This window comes from Megalopta genalis, chromosome 15 (genome assembly GCF_051020955.1).
Source record: "Megalopta genalis isolate 19385.01 chromosome 15, iyMegGena1_principal, whole genome shotgun sequence".
Lineage (NCBI taxonomy): Eukaryota > Metazoa > Arthropoda > Insecta > Hymenoptera > Halictidae > Megalopta > Megalopta genalis.
The window spans coordinates 6,130,955-6,150,222 of record NC_135027.1 but is presented as its reverse complement, the minus strand read 5'-3'; the positions used below and the strand labels follow the sequence as shown (position 1 = coordinate 6,150,222).

At 38.1% G+C, this 19,268-nt stretch overlaps 1 protein-coding gene across 6 annotated transcripts in view; it reads left to right on the top strand.

The window, feature by feature from the left end:
- rdx (BTB/POZ and MATH domain-containing protein rdx) overlaps window positions 1-19,268 on the top strand; it is a 199,471-nt gene that overhangs the window by 109,502 nt on the left and 70,701 nt on the right. Inside the window, exon 1 of one of the 6 annotated variants that reach the window (XM_076526678.1) lies at window positions 32-35. The exons of the other annotated variants lie outside the window; for them this stretch is intronic. The gene's annotated coding sequence lies outside the window, so the exon portion shown is untranslated. Of the gene's footprint in view, window positions 1-31; window positions 36-19,268 lie in introns of those variants that run through there. 6 annotated transcript variants of the gene reach the window in all.

The window sequence follows — 19,268 nt, the reverse complement described above, 5'->3', positions numbered from 1 at the left end:
ATGTGCATCGCATAATGAAAAATTCATGTTGGCGCCTTGGGCAAGTCGCGTAAAATTCGCGCGGCAGCCAACGTCTTAACGATTTCCCGATACAATATGAATATTTCTCAATTCGATCCTCGATCGTCCCGATATCTGGCCGACCACCGGTTGACCGGTTCGCAGGATCTTGCGACTAGTCGCGGTCGCGTGCGAGCCGGACGCATACCTCGCCGAAAGTGTGCAAATAGACCGAGTGAAGGGGTAGCAAGATCGGCTCAACTTCCAAGTCTGTTCTAAATTATAGCGGCGCGATTGGCGAGCAACGTTCGAATCGAATTGGCAGTGTCTCGTTAAGTACATCGGTGTGTCGAAACGATCTCGCCTGGCATTATTACCGGCAAGCAGAAACGGCGGTACCCGTTTCATTCTCTCTCCCTCCCTCCGGTGGATTTACCTGATAAGTAATGCAAGAATTATCTTATGTATTACTTCGTTGTATTCTTATCACTTTGCCGCAGAAGAAATTTCAGGAATTTCATAATATTGAAGTACAATTTTAATAAATAATAATTTAATATTTTGTACAATTTTATATACTTTTCTTATATTTTATATTTTTTATACTTCTATATATTTTTATATTTTATATTTTTTATACTTCTATATATTTTTATATTTTATATTTTTTATATTTCTATATATTTTTATATTTTATATCTTTTATATTTCTATAAATTTTTATATTTTATATTTTTTATATTTCTATATATTTTTATATTTTATATCTTTTATATTTCTATAAATTTTTATATTTTATATTTTTTATATTTCTATATATTTTTATACTTTATATCTTTTATACTTCTATATATTTTTATATTTTATATTTTTTATATTACTATATATTTTCTATATTTTATATTTTTTATATTTCTATAAATTTTTATATTTTATATTTTTTATATTTCTATATATTTTCTATATATTTTATTTTATATACGTTTATTTTTATATTATTCTCAACCGCAACAGGCTCAGAGGCACTAACTTTAATAATAAAAAAAAACAGGCACTAATTTTGTTATACGAAGTACAGTAAATTCTCCCTAATTGACGCTCAGCTTGGAAACAGAAATAGACAATTTAGGAGATACGAATATAGTAATTTCTCCCTAATTCGCGCTCGAAATAAAAATTATCAGAGCTAATTGAAAGATATAAAAAGCAAATCGCCGTTCGTTCTTCCTTTAATCACTCTTTAATAGATTGAAAATAATACATTAACATCTTGAAATCCTTTTAATGTTTTTACTATTTTAAATTGCGTGTACACAAATTTGTCACAAACAAACAAAAACTGGAGTTTGGTCATAATTACATTGAAAATTATTCCACAGTGTTTTATTTTGCTGCCCAATTTCCAACACTCTCTCTCTCTCTCTCTCTCTCTCTCTCTCTCTCTCTCTCGTTCCCTCTCGCTCTCTCTCTCTCTCTCTCTCTCTCTCGTTCCCTCTCGCTCTCTCTCTCTCTCTCTCTCGCTCTCTCTCGCGTGCGCTGTTTCTCGAAATCGGAGTTCGTTCGATCGAGCAGTCCTTTCGACGAAATTTACGATCGCTTTCGGCCGACCGCTAACTTTCTCCGTTTTCCATTTCACGTATTCTTCCGGTCCTTGGATCGGTTCCGGTCGAACTACCAGTCCGGTTCTGTCTCCGGCTTATTTGCGGGCAACGCCGGAGCCAGAATCCGTGCGCTCTCGTTTCAGCGTTATTATGCATTGTTGGTGCCCGGAGCAACGCGAACGAGTCCGCTTCGAATGCATCCGGATCGCGGGCGCGGTCGTATCACGAGTGTCACGACACCGAATATCGAACGGGGAACAACGAGCCTCCTCTCCGCGAGCCTTTACGTCCGCCCTGGGCCACCGGTTGTCCAGCGAAAACTTTCTATCCTGTTTCCCGATTGATCTTCCTTTTGACGCGTCTTCGTGAATTCACTTTTCTGTAAACATCTTCGTACCGGGGCCTGCTCTAAATTATTAAGCGATTCATTCGATAAGCGAGGTTTCGGAAGCAACGAATAACTTTGGCATTTTCCACGATTTTTACTGGTAAACAATTAGAAATCGAAGCTGAAATTTATATCTATGTCCTCTCAGAAAGACTATATCTTTCGTTTAGTAATTACAGTAAACTATATATAACTAAATATACAGGGTGTTCCACAATTATTTTAACAGCCGAAAATGAGGGGTAGCTGAGGTCATTTGAAGTAACTTTTTCCTTTGCGAAAACGCGATCTGCGGCTTTGTTTACGAGTTATTAACGGAAAACACTGACCAATGAGAGGTGACTGCGCGAAGTTCGAGAGCCCGCAGCACGAGGCTTTGACAGATGGTCGGGACGGACTCGAGCCGCGTTCGAAGTATTGAACAAATCACGAAGCGAGAACTTTCCGGATTTTTTTGTTACTACGTAACAGTGATATTTTTAAGAAAAACGCTATTCACCTTTACTTTAGAACGTCTGAAGAATATTTACTAATTTTTTCGGACCTTTACATAACCTTGACATATCAAGGTCATATCAAGGTTATGTCAAGGTTATGTCAAGGTTATTGATAATAATCTTCATATTTCTCTAATAAACATATCCCTTACGTCCTTTAACACGATTATTATTTATTAAATTAGCTTTGCGAATCATTCGTTGAACTTGAACACGTTGCTTAAAAATTTCATATGTTAAGGTTATATCAAAGTTATGTCAAGGTTATATCAAGGTTATATCAAGGTTATATCAAGGTCAACATATTCACTGTACACCTTGCTTAAAAATTCCATATGTTACACACAAGGTGTCATGCACACTAGAAAATTAAAACGGTCGTCACGCTTAAATTACTTACTATTTCGGGTCCGAAAAATTAGTAAATATTCTTCAGACGTTCTAAGGTAAAGGTGAACAGCGTTTTTCTTAAAAAATATCACTGTTAGGTAGTAAAAAAAAATCCGGAAAGTTCTCGCTTCATGATTTGTTCAATACTTCGAACGCGGCTCGAGTCCGTCCCGACCATCTGTCAAAGCCTCGTGCTGCGGGCTCTCGAACTTCGCGCAGTCACCTCTCATTGGTCAGTGTTTTCCGTCAATAACTCGTAAACAAAGTGGCAGATTGCATTTTCGCAAAGGAAAAAGTTACTTCAAATGACCTCAGCTACCCCTCATTTTCGGCTGTTAAAATAATTGTGGAACACCCTGTATAACTATAAATAACTATATATACAACTATAAATAACTATACATATAACTATAAATAACTATAAACAACTATAAACAACTATAAACAACTATAAACAACTATATATAATTTCAAATAAACTATATGTGTATATATAACTATAAAAACGAACCGCAGGTCTCGAATAATCCGCATCTCCTCTTCCCAAATTGTCTAGTTTTTGTGTTCAATCTGAGCGTGAATTGGGGAGAATTTACCGCGCCTGCAAACAAAATTCCCAAACTTAAAGCTATTTCTTACCGCCTTGGGGTGGTGTCCTAGCTCAAGAACTGGGGAGACCGAGGGTTGGGTAGATGGAATAATAGAGATCCGAGGAGAGAGAGAAGAAGGAGGTGAAGCAAGTTTGAGCAGTCGGAACAGGAGGAACGGTAGTAGCAGGGGCAGCAGAGGAGGGGTTTACGCGGTTGGCGATTGTGTTAGAGCGAGGCAGAGCGGAATGGAGAGTTCAGCCGAGGTCAGGTCACGGGACGAGCTTGCTGGTTCGGTCGATAGAACGAAGCTACCACCTATGCCACACGCCGGCACGCCGTGCTGTGCCGAATAAACACGAACACGCGTACGTACGCAAACGCATCGCGAATCGGCCCTCGCGGGCATGGCCGACTCGCGACACTTCGCTTATTTCGACTTGAAAGTCACTCCGCGAATCACCCGGATGACTTGCGGCCTCTTCGCGATCCTCGTCGGGCAGGCACCCCTCGGATACTTTCGGAAAGCCTCGCCCCATCGTTGGATCGTTGGAAATTATTTGTATTCTTTGTGCTTCATCTAGGTATCGAAACATCGGGTCTTAGCTCAATTTAACATGCAGAAGGTGAAGAAATTTGACCCTTAAGAAATTGAACCCTTAACCCCTTAACGCGCAGAAACGTATTAACACGGGCGTGCAAAACCGGCCAAAATGTGCAGACCCGTATATATACGGTCGGCGTCGCAACTTATGTCGCTAAAATGTTCAGATTCGAATATATCCGGGCAGTAAAAATAACTTAATAAAAACCAAGGAAAACATTCAATTTATTGATATTCATCGTGTAATTCTGTATTGTAAGCTGTAAAGTTTGTTTATTTGGGATTATAAAATATGGCCTTTTAGGGTGACACTTATAAGCATCTCTGACCTGATAATTGTTTCTATCTATCTATATCCATTATTGCGTATCTAATTAGCGTTGGCACTTTTGTGAGTTTTGTTATGACTAATTTATTTATTACTCTCCAGTTATCTCCGATCTCTTTCTATTTTTTGCTTATTCAGCAATAAAATATGCACTTTTAGGATGGCACTTATGAACATTTAGTGTATTATTCGTGAGCAAGTCGTGAAGTAAAGTAGACGTTATCAAAGTGAATTTCTTCAAAGACAATTGTTTTTTATTTTTTACAAATATTATTAGTGTCAACATATAAAAACGTTTTTGTTTTATGGTGTATTTTTATAGAGAGTAAATTGGATTTTTAGTGTATAAAAGGTATGTTTTCTAATGTTGAAATAAGGAATGTTGGGCTATGTGCTCTGCACCTTGTTTTGAAATTTACTATACAAAAGAAAATTTTGAATAGTTTTAGTTTATTATATATTTTTCAGCTAATAAATATTATTATTATTATATTATTACAAATTTAGGTAAAATTAAATATTTTTCAGTTTTTTTTTCGTCTCCTCCTTCCCCTTCAAAATAGTAACTGGTAATTGAAAAACAGTACGATGGGTACAAAATTCGATCTGCAATGCGATTCAATATTCACTATAATTATTTATCCACTATTTTTATTGAATTTTTAGTAATTTTTGCATTTTTTTACATATTTATTGAAATTAAGGTCCAAATATGTATTTTCTTAGATAAAAAAAATTGATTTTTTTTGGTCGGTTTTTTTTTTAAATTGTGCATTAAGGGGTTAACACGTTGACTGCCACGCGTATTTACAACAAAATCTCCTACAGGCCATCCGTGCCGCTATAGGAAGCGTGCGCTGTTAATTCATACCTGTTTCTGTTCCTGCATGAACAGTTGGAATCTTTGCCGAGTACCGAATGGTATAACTTAAAATCTCTGCCCTTATTTTTGTTCAATAATGAAAAGAGATCGGGGGGATTGCCCGGAAGGAGAAGCATAAATAAAATTACATCGCCAGATTCTGATTCGGATACTGATAAATATAATCTTAGAGATAATGAATGTTATGAAGATACTATTGACGAGATTTTACGAGAATTGGTCATGGAAGAAGAAAGAAATGTTGATGATACCGAGGAAGCTACAGTTCAAATAAAAGATACGAAATGGACCGATCAGAGGCACGAGCATATCTGAGAAAACAAACAACTTTTTGTCCAAGCTGTCCTGATCAACCTCAACTTTGCAGAGAACGTTTTAATGTTATACACTGCGAATAATTTTTTTAATAAACCATTTTTATAAGAATTCGATAGTCTCATTACCTCCTGTAGAATATTTGTCGAAATATTTTCGGAAATCCTTTGTAAGTAGTCAAATCAGCGTCACCCGAATTACGGGTGACGTGGCCTGATGAGAACTTTTGCTGTCACCCGAATACGTGTGACGCGGCAGTCAACGTGTTAAGAAATTTAACTCTTAAGAAATTTAACCCTTACAGTCCGCTCAATAATTTTCGATGATGCCTATTGCGTTATTGTTGACATTGCGTTATAATTGTTCTTGCTTTGCATATCGAGTAAAAGCCGGCGTGTTAAAAACGTTCCCCTTTTTACAATATTTCTTACAATTATGATTAAAAATGAATAAGTAATTCGTAGCGGGTCTCGCAGACCGGCGATAGCAGTTAAGGGTTGAAGGAACGCAGAACGCACGCTACGCGTGTCATGCAAGTGAGGTTGCAAGCCAACCCTCGGCATGTTACGTAATGTTGTTTGACAGTTGTAGATATTGCCATGGAAAACACGCCGATTTCATCGGTGATTGCGTTAGCGTAGGTACAGATTCTGGTGACGGAATCATTGAACCTGAGGTTTTAAATTTAGCTGTTGCAAATCATGCAAGTGAGCGTGTAGTACGAACAGCGACAGCAGAGCCAAATAATTTAAGTAACGCTGGACAGTCGATATCATTGTTAACACATTATTGACCGGATTACGAGTTAATTCTTTGGGGCACGACGGGATTAAATATATCTCATCCCTTTGATACACGGTAATGCATGGTGGGACATTTTTAAACCCACCGCGAAATATTTGAGTCCGACTCTACAACAACAAATTGAATTGAATTATTATTATTTTTTATATCATGTGATTCCTTTGTTAATAAAAGTGTACCAATTCTGTTTAATTTGAAACGCAATAAAATTTCTGTGCAATATGGGTTTATTTTATTTCCTGAAATCCTGTGCCCCAAAAGAGTTAACTCGTGTTTTTGCGCTCAGACGTTACAAAATTGCCGGTCAACAATATTCTAATAATTTTAACGCTGTTTCTAATAATCTTTTGTATACATCTATTTTTGCCAAATTATATTTTTATAATCTTTGTAGGAGAAATTGAATACTATGTTATGATTATTAATTAAAAATTAATTTATCATTTTTTTAAGTAATTAATATTAATATTAATTATTATTAACACAATTAATATTGATATTAATTATTATTAACACAATTAATATTGATATTAATTATTATTAACACAATTAATATTGATATTAATTATCACTAACACAATTAATATTGATATTAATCATCATTAACACAATTAATATTGATATTAATCATCATTAACACAATTAATATTGATATTAATCATCATTAACACAATTAATATTGATATTAATCATCATTAACACAATTAATATTAATATTTATTATTATTAACACAATTAATATTGATATTAAATATTATTAACACAATATATAATAATATTAATATTAATTATTGCAAATACAATTAATATTAATATTAATAATTGCCAATGCAATTAATATTAATATTAATTATTGCAAATACAATTAATATTAAAATTAATAATTGCCAATGCAATTAATATTAATATTAATTATTGTCAACACAATTAATATTAATATTAATTATTATTAATACAATTAATATAAGTATCAATTATTATTAATACAAATAATATTAATATCAATTATTATTAACTAATTAAAAATTAAAATTTTATAACGTGTGTCTTGACCCCTTCGCCGGAAATAGCGTCAAATAAAAGATCAATTACATCTACAGTTTTCGTATGTAGACAAAATGAGAGCTATCAAAATTGGATGATGGTTACGGTCGGTTTTCGACACCGGTGAAAACGATGTCGATAAAAAGGTAACGACATCGGGAAGGTTCGCCGATGACCGGTGACACGCGAGATATTCAATATCGGAAACTAGTATCACGGATTGCGAACAGTTCGGACGCTTCGGCGACCGGTCTTTCCGTTTCACTCGAGCAAGAAAGAAACAGGGCGTACGGGGAGCTCGATCAGTCCGGACACTGTTTAATCTGTCCGCGGCGAGGAAAAGCATGTGCCGGACGCGGCGAACGGCGCGCGCAGTCCTTTAAAACTCGTTTCCTGGTTCCCTCGTTTCCTTGCCCGGTTATCGCCACGAGCCAGCACTCGCGGCGGTTTACCTCGTGGAAGACTTCGGATAGGGTCGTATTAAGGATTCAGGAACGGGCTGAGAACGGCGCAGCATCGCGGGAAGCACGCGAACGCCGGCCGAGAGCAGCGAGCTGGAGGCGGTCCAAGAGGCGATCCGGTGCCAACCATGGAAAAAGGAAATCTCGAGAACGCGATAGAAACAGATTGATCGCGCCCTTCTGCCCGTAAATATAGTATCGGTGGCTTCTGCCGAGGCAATGCTTTTCTTCGCGTCCGGTGCCACGTTTTCTTTTCGTTCTTGCTCATTTTTTCGTCGCTTGGCCCTGCTTCGATTTTTTTTTCGTAGCTCTTTTCTCTGTCCCTCTCTCTCTCTCTCTCTCTCTCTCTCTCTCTCTCTCTCTTTTTCGTAGCTCTTTTCTCTGTCCCCCCTCTCTCTCTCTCTCCCTCTCTCTCTCTCTCTCTTTTTCGTAGCTCTTTTCTCTGTCCCCCCCCCCTCTCTCTCTCTCTCTCTCTCTCTCTTTCGTAGCTCTTTTCTCTGTCCCCCTCTCTCTCTCTCTCTCTCTCTCTCTCTCTCTCTCTCTTTTTCGTAGCTCTTTTCTCTGTCCCCCCCTCTCTCTCTCTCTCTCTCTCTCTCTCTTTTTCGTAGCTCTTTTCTCTGTCCCCCCTCTCTCTCTCTCTCTCTCTCTCTCTTTTTCGTAGCTCTTTTCTCTGTCCCCCCCCTTTCTCTCTCTCTCTCTCTCTCTTTTTCGTAGCTCTTTTCTCTGTCCCTCTCTCTCTCTCTCTCTCTCTCTCTCTCTCTTTCTGTCTTTCTCTCTTTCTCTTTCTCGAACACCGATTGATCGTGAAAATGACTTTTACGATAAAACGGAGTCAAAGTCAAGACAGAGATCTGACACGGACCTCGCTCAACTCGGTCAAGGCAGAAGAGCGTTAGAGCTCATAGGACACACTCTGTACACAACGGCGAGCGTGTGTCGCGCGCTCGGCGCGAGACGAAGCTTCGGATCGATCGATCCATCCGTTTCCATTACGCGATCCACCTTCGACGTGTGCACTCCGGACCCCCTCGAATATCGACGGCGTGTCGACGCGATCTCATTCGGAGACCAGCGTTCCCGATAAGCTGTTCCAGAGAGCGAGTGAAAATCTAAATCAATTTGTTTGACGTGAACGGACCGGAGACGCCCTTCTAATCTTTCTACAAAAATTCAATTTAATAGTAATAATAATAATAATAATAATAATAATAATAATAATATTAGCAATAGATTTACGGAACCCGTCAACATGACTGATGACTAATTTCTTAATTTACGTTTATTTATATCGTAAAGATACGTTTATGAGTTATTTATGCAATTTATATGTTACTTGCGGCAAATGTTATATAATAACACTTGTTACAAATCAAAATAAGATGTCTTATTGTTACGTTTATAATATAATAATAATAATAATATTAACAATAGATTTACGGAACTCGTCAACATGACGTATGACTAATTTCTTAATTTACGTTTATTCATGTCGTAAAGATGTGATTTATGAGTTATTTATGCAATTAATGTGTTACTTGCGGCAAATGTTACAATAACACTTGTTAAAAATCAAAATAAAATCTCTTATTGTTACCTTTATAATAATGATAATAACAATAATATTAACAATAGATTTACGGAACCCGTCAACATGACGGATGACTAATTTCTTAATTTACGTTTATTCATATCGTAAAGATACATTTATGAGTTATTTATGCAATTTATATGTTACTCACGGCAAATGTTACAATAACACTTGTTAAAAATCAGAATAAAATGTTTTATTGTTACGTTTATAATATAATAATAATAATAATATTAACAATAGATTTACGGAACCCGTCAACATGACGGATGACTAATTTCTTAATTATATTTATGCAATTTATATGTTACTTGCGGCAAATGTTACAATAACACTTGTTAAAAATCAAAATAAAATGTCTTATTGTTACGTTTATAATATAATAATAATATTAACAATAGATTTACGAAACCCGTCAACATGACGGATGACTAATTTCTTAATTTACGTTTATTCATATCGCAAAGATACATCCTATGAGTTATTTATGCAATTTATATGTTACTCACGGCAAATGTTACAATAACACTTGATAAAAATCAGAATAAAATGTCTTATTGTTACGTTTATAAACTAATATAAAACAGCGGTTTTTTGTGCTCCGTAAGTCTAGTGTTAATAATAATCACAGTGACAATAAAAACGAAAATGAAAATAAAAACAATATGATCGCAATGCACAATGCAAACGTAAATTAAACATCGTAGCTTCTGATAACATGATACAGTTGATTGTTAAATTTATAACATAGAGAAAACGATAGCTGAAATACCAAATGATGAAAACGTAAGATGAATTTAATGACATTGTTATACTATTTTCATCTTAGTGAAACTAATCAAGCAAACGATTTATCTTCATTTACTTTCCCTCTCTGACAATCGTTTTGGAAAATCTTTATTTTGCATAACAATCCGCGGTCTAGGTTTAGGCTAACGAGGCTAACATGGTCTAGGCTAACGAGCCACGAAAAATCTGTGAATTCACGTGAAAGATCGCGGATCGTTAAAATTGATGGATTTAATAATTCATTTGCTCTGTCACGCATAATTCCGTGGGGATTGATTTCGATCGGTCGTAATCGAGAAAAATCAATTGTGATACAAGCCGGTAGAACGCTAGTTTATACGTTTCATTTAGTTTTCCCGGAAGAAAGGTGCAACCGTAGAATCGATGCTTTCGTTCGACTCGGGTAAATTCGAGCGCGATTAACGGATCCATCGGCGTGGCGGTCCATGACTCACAGCAAGTCCGTGCTTTCGAGTAATAACTTTAAAACGCCAAAGAAAACATCTCTCCCTCGCTCTCTCTCTCTCTCTCCCTCGCGCTCTCTCTCTCTCTCTCTCTCTCTCTGGCTCGTGCAAGCGGGCGCGCGCTCTTCGTGCGCTCTCTTCGTTTCTCCGTCGCCGTTCGTTCAGGCTGTTCCACGCGCGTTTAATCCATTAGCGACCAATGACACTGTTCCGCGGATAGGGGGGAGGAGAACGCGTTTCGTCCGCAATAAAAATGGGGTCAAACCCCTCTTGTGGGCCAAGGTGTCGGTACGCGTTAGGCGATCTCCGCTTTCAGCAACAAACGCGCATACGTTCGCGAGAATTATTAATCGTTGCCGTTTGCCGGCTAGTGTCTCCCCGGGACGCCTATCTCCGCCGCGCGCGTTACATCTTTCACGCCAGTGGCACGCTGTGCTGGCTGCTACTTCCTTCTACCTTCTTCTATCGTTTGCTACCTACGGTTCGCAGTTCCCGTTCAGGTCTTGTTCGCGGTCTCGTTTGATCACCTGCAAAGAGCCGTGGCAACTATGTATTGAGTTGGCAAGAAAGTAATTTCGGTTTGCAATAATAGATAACGTTGTGTCTGCATTGTCGTTCTTTTGTTAAGATCGTAATCTTTTTGTCATCAGCTTTGATAGTTGACACGTTTAGGTTACTATAGAAACAAATTCCGTGTAGTTTTGTTTACGATTGACAGTTTGCTGTCAATTTTAACACGGAGTGCAAAGATGAACATTTTCGACACATTTTACTTTCTTATTTTCATAAAGGCAAGGAAGCGGCCGAGGCTCGCAGAGAGATATGCGAAGTTTATGGCGTCGTTTGCTTAACTGAACGCACGTGTTAGAATTGTTTCAAAAGATTTCGTTCCGAAGATTTTTCACCTAAAGACGACCAACGTTCTGGTCGACCTTCTGAAGTTGATAATGACAAAATCAAAGCCATAATTGAATCGAATCGTCATATAACTGTACGAGAGATTGCAAAAAGATTATATGCATCGCACACAACAATTGAATATCGCATAAGATGTCTTGGACTTGTTAAGAAGCTCGATGCTTGGATTCCGCATGAATTGAAAGAAATTCACTTAACCCAACGAATCGGTATTTGCGATACGCATTTTAAACGTAATGCGATCGACCCTTTTTTGAAACGAGTGATCGTTGATGATGAAAAATGGATCGTTTACAATAACATTAATGGTAAAAGGTCATGGTTCAAGCGCGATGAACCAGCACAAACCATATCGAAAGCTGAATTGCGTCAGAAAAAAGATCATGCTGTCGATTTGATGGGACTATAAAGGTGTTGTGTATTTTGAGCTGCTTTCAAGCAACCAAACGATCAACTCAGATGTTTACTGCCAGCAACTTATGAAATTGGAGGAAGCAATCGAAGTGAAAAGGTCAGAATTGGCAAATCGCAGAAGAATCGTATTCCACCGCGTCGATGCGAGGCCTCGCACATCTTTAGCAACACGTACAAAATTATTGGAGCTCGGTTGGGAAATGATGTCGCATCCTCCATATAGCCCCGACCTTGCACCATCGGATTATCATTTATTTCGAAGTTTGCGAAACTTTTTAAGTGGTAAAAATTTCAATAATAACGATAACCTCGAATCGCACTTGATTGAGTTTTTCACTGATAAGGAGCAGAAGTTTTATCAGCGCGAAATCATGAAGTTACCAGAAAGATGGCAAAAGGTTATCGTACAGAATAGACTGACTAAAGTTCACTTTTCGTATAGAAAAAATTGAGTTTTATTTCACAGCCCAATAAATCCGCTCGACGATCAGCCGTTTCCCGGGATGGAAATCTAAATCGTCGCTCTCGATTTCGACAGAGCCAAGCCCGGAGTCGCTTAGTAGCGAAATCGTGAACATGCTAAAATTCTCGACGAGTATGTAGTAACTCTTTGCTCTCGTACGAGGCGGATTCGTCCGGACAGAGAGGAGAGAACCGACGATCGATCCGTAGGTTCCAGGTGTCGAAAAGACACTGGACACCGGTTACTTAACTTCCCCATGGCTAGACGGTGGAGCGAGCCTGTTGCTCCGACTGAATTAATTTCGCGGTTACGTCAGTGCTCGGCCGCTGAGCGATCGTTGCTCGCCGAATACGTTTATTCGGATCGATTTCTATTGCTTCGATTCTACTATAAATCGTTGCGCAACGAGGGTCGAGAATGCGCCCCCAGCCGATTGTAACCGCCGAACGGACGGAGAGGGAACTGGCCTGAAAAATGATCGGAATCTAGTGGACGCTGATACGAGCGCACCAATGTCCGAACTGCCGTGCGCTCGGCCGAGCGGATCCGACGAGAATTTGAAATTCTTAAACGCGCTCGTTTTCCATCTGAACGGGTCTCCCCTTTTTCTCTGTCTGTCTGTCTGTCTCTCTCTCTCTCTCTCTCTCTCTCTCTCTCTCTCTCTCTCTCTCTCTCTCTCCCCTTTCCCTATCTCTGGTCCTCCTCCGATTACCGTTGGGTCAATAAACCGTTCCGGGCTTTTCGCCGGGGAAGGTCCAATCCTTAGAAAGGTTGCTAAAACGGCTTTATACAGGGTGAAACATAATTATGTTAACATCCGGAAAGAGGTGCTTCCTCAGACCATTTGAAGTAACTTTTTCCTCAGCGGAAATGCAGTCCGCCGCTTTGTTTGCGAGTTATTAACGAAAAACAGCGACCAATGAGAGGCGAGCTCGGCTGGCGCGGGGCGAACGAGCCAATGAACGGAACTGGGCGTCGTACGTTCGTTGACTGGGCCGCCTCCAGCAAGCTGAGCTCGCCTCTCATTAGTTAGCGTTTTTCCTTAATAACTCGTAAACGAAGCCGCGAATTGCATTTTCGCTGAGGAAAAAGTTACTTTAAATCGCTTCAGGAATCGCCCTTCTCGGGGTGTTAATGGGACAGCCTGTAGAGCGAAGATTCTCCTCGCGAGCTGGCAAGGACAAATTCCAAAAATTTTGGCGGCTAAATGCGATCATGGGTTCGAAAGTGGGGCCGAAGGACAGGAAATTTGCGTCTTCGCGATCAATGGATAAGCGACGAAAGCACGGGTGAAGGCCGACGGTGACGTTGTCGAGGAGATTCGCTGGGAAAACTGCTCGTTACGAGCTGGGGTAGCGGAGCGGGTTACTGTGGGATAACCAATTGCTTTAATTTGTTTTCGGGTATAATTCACTTTACATTTATCGAAAAATGCGTATTGAGTTTTTTAATTCTAAAATAAGTAAAATAAAAGAATAACAGATTTTGATACGTCTTTTCTTTGATAAATATAAAGTTAACCTTCAGTTATAGTTACTCGCAACTCGATTTGTGCACAATTGCTTTCACGGAGTTTCGTACGTCCCTGAATATAATAATAATAATTAAATAAAACAACTATTGGGTTGGCAACTAAGTAATTGCCGATTTGTTCAATGGAATAAAAAATTTCTTTTTACTTGGAATAAAGTTTAATCTGTAATGTATTTTCCATTTTGTTCGATAACCTTTTGCCATCTCTCCGACAACTTGAAAATTCCACGCTCGTAGAAAGTCTGATCCTTTTCGGCCAAAAACTGATTTAAGTGAGATTTTACAGCGTCGTCATCGTTAAAAGTTTTACCACGAAGGGAGTTGTCCAGGGATCGAAATAAGTGGTAATCCGATGGCGCGAGATCAGGGCTATATGGTGGGTGTAACATCAATTCCCAACCAATATCCATCAATTTTTGCCGAGTGGACAAAGACGTGTGCGGCCTAGCATTGTCCTGATGGAAAATGACACCTTTACGATTGATCAATTCTGGTCGCTTTTCCTTGACCGCTGCATTCAATTTGTCCAGTTGCTAACATTCACGGATAATAAAAAATAACATAACAATAATAATAATAATAATAATAATAATAATAATTTTATAATATAACATTTACGGATATCATAAAAATGGGAGTGAGAGACATCTATAACTGAAATCAACAATTACTTAGTTGCCAACCCAATATAATAAAGTAATAATAAACTATAATAAAATGAAGCAACTATTTCACTTCCAATTAATTATTTATTAATATTACTGAGGCGTCTGCTAACATTTTATTCGACAGCAAGTTGCACATAGAATATTGCACGTAATAAAAATTAATGTTCGAGAAATAATAATCAATATGTAACGAACGTTTGGCATCGTTTTTGATAATTAACATAGATGTCGATGCATAGTTCGAAGATGGCCGACGAATGCCGCAGAAAACGATTGATACGAGCCGCTGTCGGAGCCGGTAAGAAACGAAGAAAAAGCGAGGGGACGTTGTGAAACGAAATGGAGCGCGAGTTAACTAACTGGCGCTCTCGTCCGACGGGTTAATCATCGGCAATCCCGGTATTAATTGCGCCCAGCGAAGTGTCCGTTCAACGTCTTCTACCGTTTTACTTTTCATTGTGTTGCTGGTAACGATCTATTAACGCGAGACGACGGACTGTCGCGCAACTCGCCGATCAATGGCGGCCGTTTCGTATACGCAACCCTTGCACGTGCACTGTGCGCTACACAGAAACAACGTGCACGCGAAAAAGTCCTCCCCTCGAATTTCATTCGCGAGATCGTTCTCGACGGCGCGCAGCATCGCGATGGAATATGTCTGTCCGAGGGTGAATACCCAACGCATACACCGTTCGCCACTCGCGTAGGGATATCTCAGGGGTAGACGAGAGAAAATGATTCGGCGCGCGGCGGCATGCACGTGGGGTTGCGGGACTCCGACTCGATCGAAGTTGGACAAACCGAGGAGGGTGAATCCGGTTTTCCGCTTCGGCCAGAAGAGCTCTTTGTACCAGGGCTTTTGGAGACTGTTATAACATCGATATCAGTTCTTAAAACGGTTATGAAGAATCGTTACAGCGGAACTACCCTTATCCGAGCTGCATCTATCGGAACGAAATTTTGGGCGATGCACGATTTAATGAACTTCCGCGGGACTCCTCTATTATCTGAACTATTGTCGATCGTTACTGCGACTACGCGAACACCTGGGTACAGTAAATTCTCCGTAATTTTCCTTCAGCTTGTAAACAAAAATGGATAATTTGAGAAGAAGAGATACGATTATTCAATATTCAATTTTATGTCAATACGATTATTCGAATAACTTTGCTCGTCGTTTTTATAATTGTTGACAATCCTCTTCCATAATTGTCCATTTGTTGCTTACAAGCTGAAGGATAATTAGGGAGAATTTACTGTACTGCGAACCTGGACAAATTCAGCAGGTTTTCTTTTGTGTTTGTTTGTTTAACACTAGATTAACAGACCACTAAGAGCAGCTGTTTATGTAAATTCTCCGTAATTTTCCTTCAGCTTGTAAACAAAAATGGATAATTTGAGAATACGATTATTCAATATTCAATTTTATGTCAATACGATTATTCAAATAACTTTCCTCGTCGTTTTTATAACTGTTGACAATCCTCTTCCATAATTGTCCATTTGTTGCTTACAAGCTGTAGGGTAATTAGGGAGAATTTACTGTACTGCGAACCTGGACAAATTCAGCATATTTTCTTTTGTTTGTTTGTTTAACACTAGATTAGCAGACCACTAAGAGCAGCTGTTTATGTAAATTTCCGTAATTTTCCTTCAGCTTGTAAACAAAAATGGATAATTTGAGAATACGATTATTCAATATTCAATTTTATGTCAATACGATTATTCAAATAACTTTCCTCGTCGTTTTTATAATTGTTGACAATCCTCTTCCATGATTGTCCATTTTTTGTTTACAAGCTGAAGGGTAATTAGAGAGAATTTACTGTACTGCGAACCTGGACAAATTCAGCAGGTTTTCTTTTGTTTGTTTGTTTAACACCAAATTTACATACCACTAAGAGCAGCTGTTTATGTTAGTTTATAAAAGTAACAATAAGACATTTATTCTAATTTTGAACGAGTGTTTTGTAATATTTACTGCGAATAAGACATATGTTGAATAAATAACTCAGAAATGTATGTTCACAATCTGGTTAATCGTAAATCAAAAAATTATTGACCCGTTATTTTGACCGCAAATGATGGTCCGTAAACCTTAAATCTGTCTACCTGAACGCGAACCCTGGTAATTTGAACGAAAAGTTACAGGTAGCTGGGATTATTAGCAGACTCCTATTATATGAACCTACCCGATTTTATGAACTGGTCACCGCAGAGTTCGTATAAATGGAGTTCGACTACATTTCGAATAACTGTTACGAAGAATCGAAATTTGTTCCGATTACGGATCCAGTTTCGGTTCTTGTATCGATCGCATAACAGTAATTTTTTCGTTTCTCTATCGGTTCTTTCTGAACAGCTCACGGTTCGTTGCTACCGTGAGCGAGAGAGAACGATTAAATATACCGTCGTTCTTCTCTAACGCGCTTACTTTGCATCGCGATCGTCACATGCACTGTTCACTAATACTAATTCATTGTCGCACGTGCTTTGCCATTTTGTGCGTGCTGCTCGAGTTCAAGGCTCGAGTCCAAATGACTCCGGCACGGTACTAAAACTTAGAAGTCATTCCGCCTCTCTCTCTCTCTCTCTCTCTTTCTCTCTCTCGCACGCGTGCACACAGTAGAGCCGAAAAAAAGTAACTGTTATGGAACCGACATGGGAACCCTAATCGAAACAGATATTGACTAACATTCCGGTTCTTCGTAACAGTCTGCAACGAGCAGAGGGTGATTCTACGTGAAAAAATGAGAAAAAAAGTTGGTGTAACATTTTTTTTATCCGGGGCTCCGTTTTCGAGAAAATCAACTTTAAAGTTCGTTCATCTTTGCGAAGGATTTAATTCTGTCCAATTGTCGCTCAGCTTGTAAACAAAAATGGACAATTTGAGAAGTAAAAATATGATTATTCGAATATAATATTAAAATAATAATAATAGTAATAATAATAGTAATAATAATAATAATAGTAATAGTAATAATAATAGTAATAATAATAATAATAATAAAATAATAGTAATAATAATAGTAATAATAATAATAATAATAATAAAATAACAGTAATAATAATAGTAATAATAAAATAATAACAATAGTAATAATAACAGTAATAATAATAATAGTAATAATAAAATAATAACAATAGTAATAATAACAGTAATAATAATAATAATAGTAATAATAAAATAATACCAATAGTAATAATAACAGTAATAATAATAATAATAATAATAATAATAATAATAATAATAATAATAATAGTAATAATAATAATAATACCAATAAAATAATAATAATAAAAACGAGCCGAAGACTCGAATAATCGCATCTTCCCAAATTGTCAATTTTTATTTACAAGCTGAGCGACAATTGGAGACAATTTATTGCAATCGTCGTCTATTCTTCTACCGCGGTTGTCTCCGTCCGAGATAGCGTTTACAAACATTATTTATTGTACAGCTTGATAATCTTTTAATTATTTAACATTGCATCCACTCAATTTTTGCCATAAATGCGTAATATCCGCGGTCTAGCCGGAATTACATCGAGAGGCGTTTCACGATGTTTTCTTTAATAGCCGATCTCTAATACCCGCTTAATTACTACCCGGCTCGCCTCGACTTCTTCTCCGTCCACGGCGGTAACTGTCTGTAACTAAAAGCGTCGGAGGAAAACGAACGACATCGCGACGACAAGTTGCGTTTTTTGCGGACTCGTTCGGGGAGCGTAGCGAACGCCCACGGTGGCTCAGCTCGTGTCAAGATGGCGTGCTCACCGGATTTCCTCGATAATTTTCCAATGGAACGAGAGGCGAGAAAGTCGTTCCCAACGCGCCGCTTAATTTATGGACGCATTACGCCGCCGCCTATCACCGTGCGATTCGTGCAACCTTAAACTTGTGTCGGTGCATACTCGCATACTTGCGTACGATTGCAAAAACTGGCCGGTGTGGCTTTGGCCGCGGAGCGCGAACCGCGATTAACCCTTAAATGCATGATTTTTTGTTTTGAATTTTAACAAATCGTTTTTTATAGGAATGTAGTCATAGGTTACGTAAAAAATAAATAAAAAAGTCTAGGTAATAATATTGAGTATTTATTTTGAAAAAAAAAGTTGTACGTAGACTTTTGGCAACAATATGCGTTTATTACTAAAATTATTGTGGACGTAAACAAATGGTCATGTATTTATATTATCTATTGGTATAGGAATTTTCGCATTATTTATAAATGAAATGCAGCAAAGCAATTGCGATTTTTGTTGCGACACGAAGCAACCTTGCATTTGATGCACTCAGTCCGTGAAAATCCTTTGCAACCTGGAAGTTATCACCCACCACATTCAAATGTCAAAAAACGTATAACTTACTCGCCAAAAGTAATGTCAAGTCTTTTATTTCACACATGGTCTATTGTCTATTGTTATCAACGTGTGTTCGGAAACGCACCTACTCAGATTTTTGAATAAAATTAAGTGGAACTGGAATGTAGACAATTGGCAACAATATGCATTTAAGGGTTAATAGAA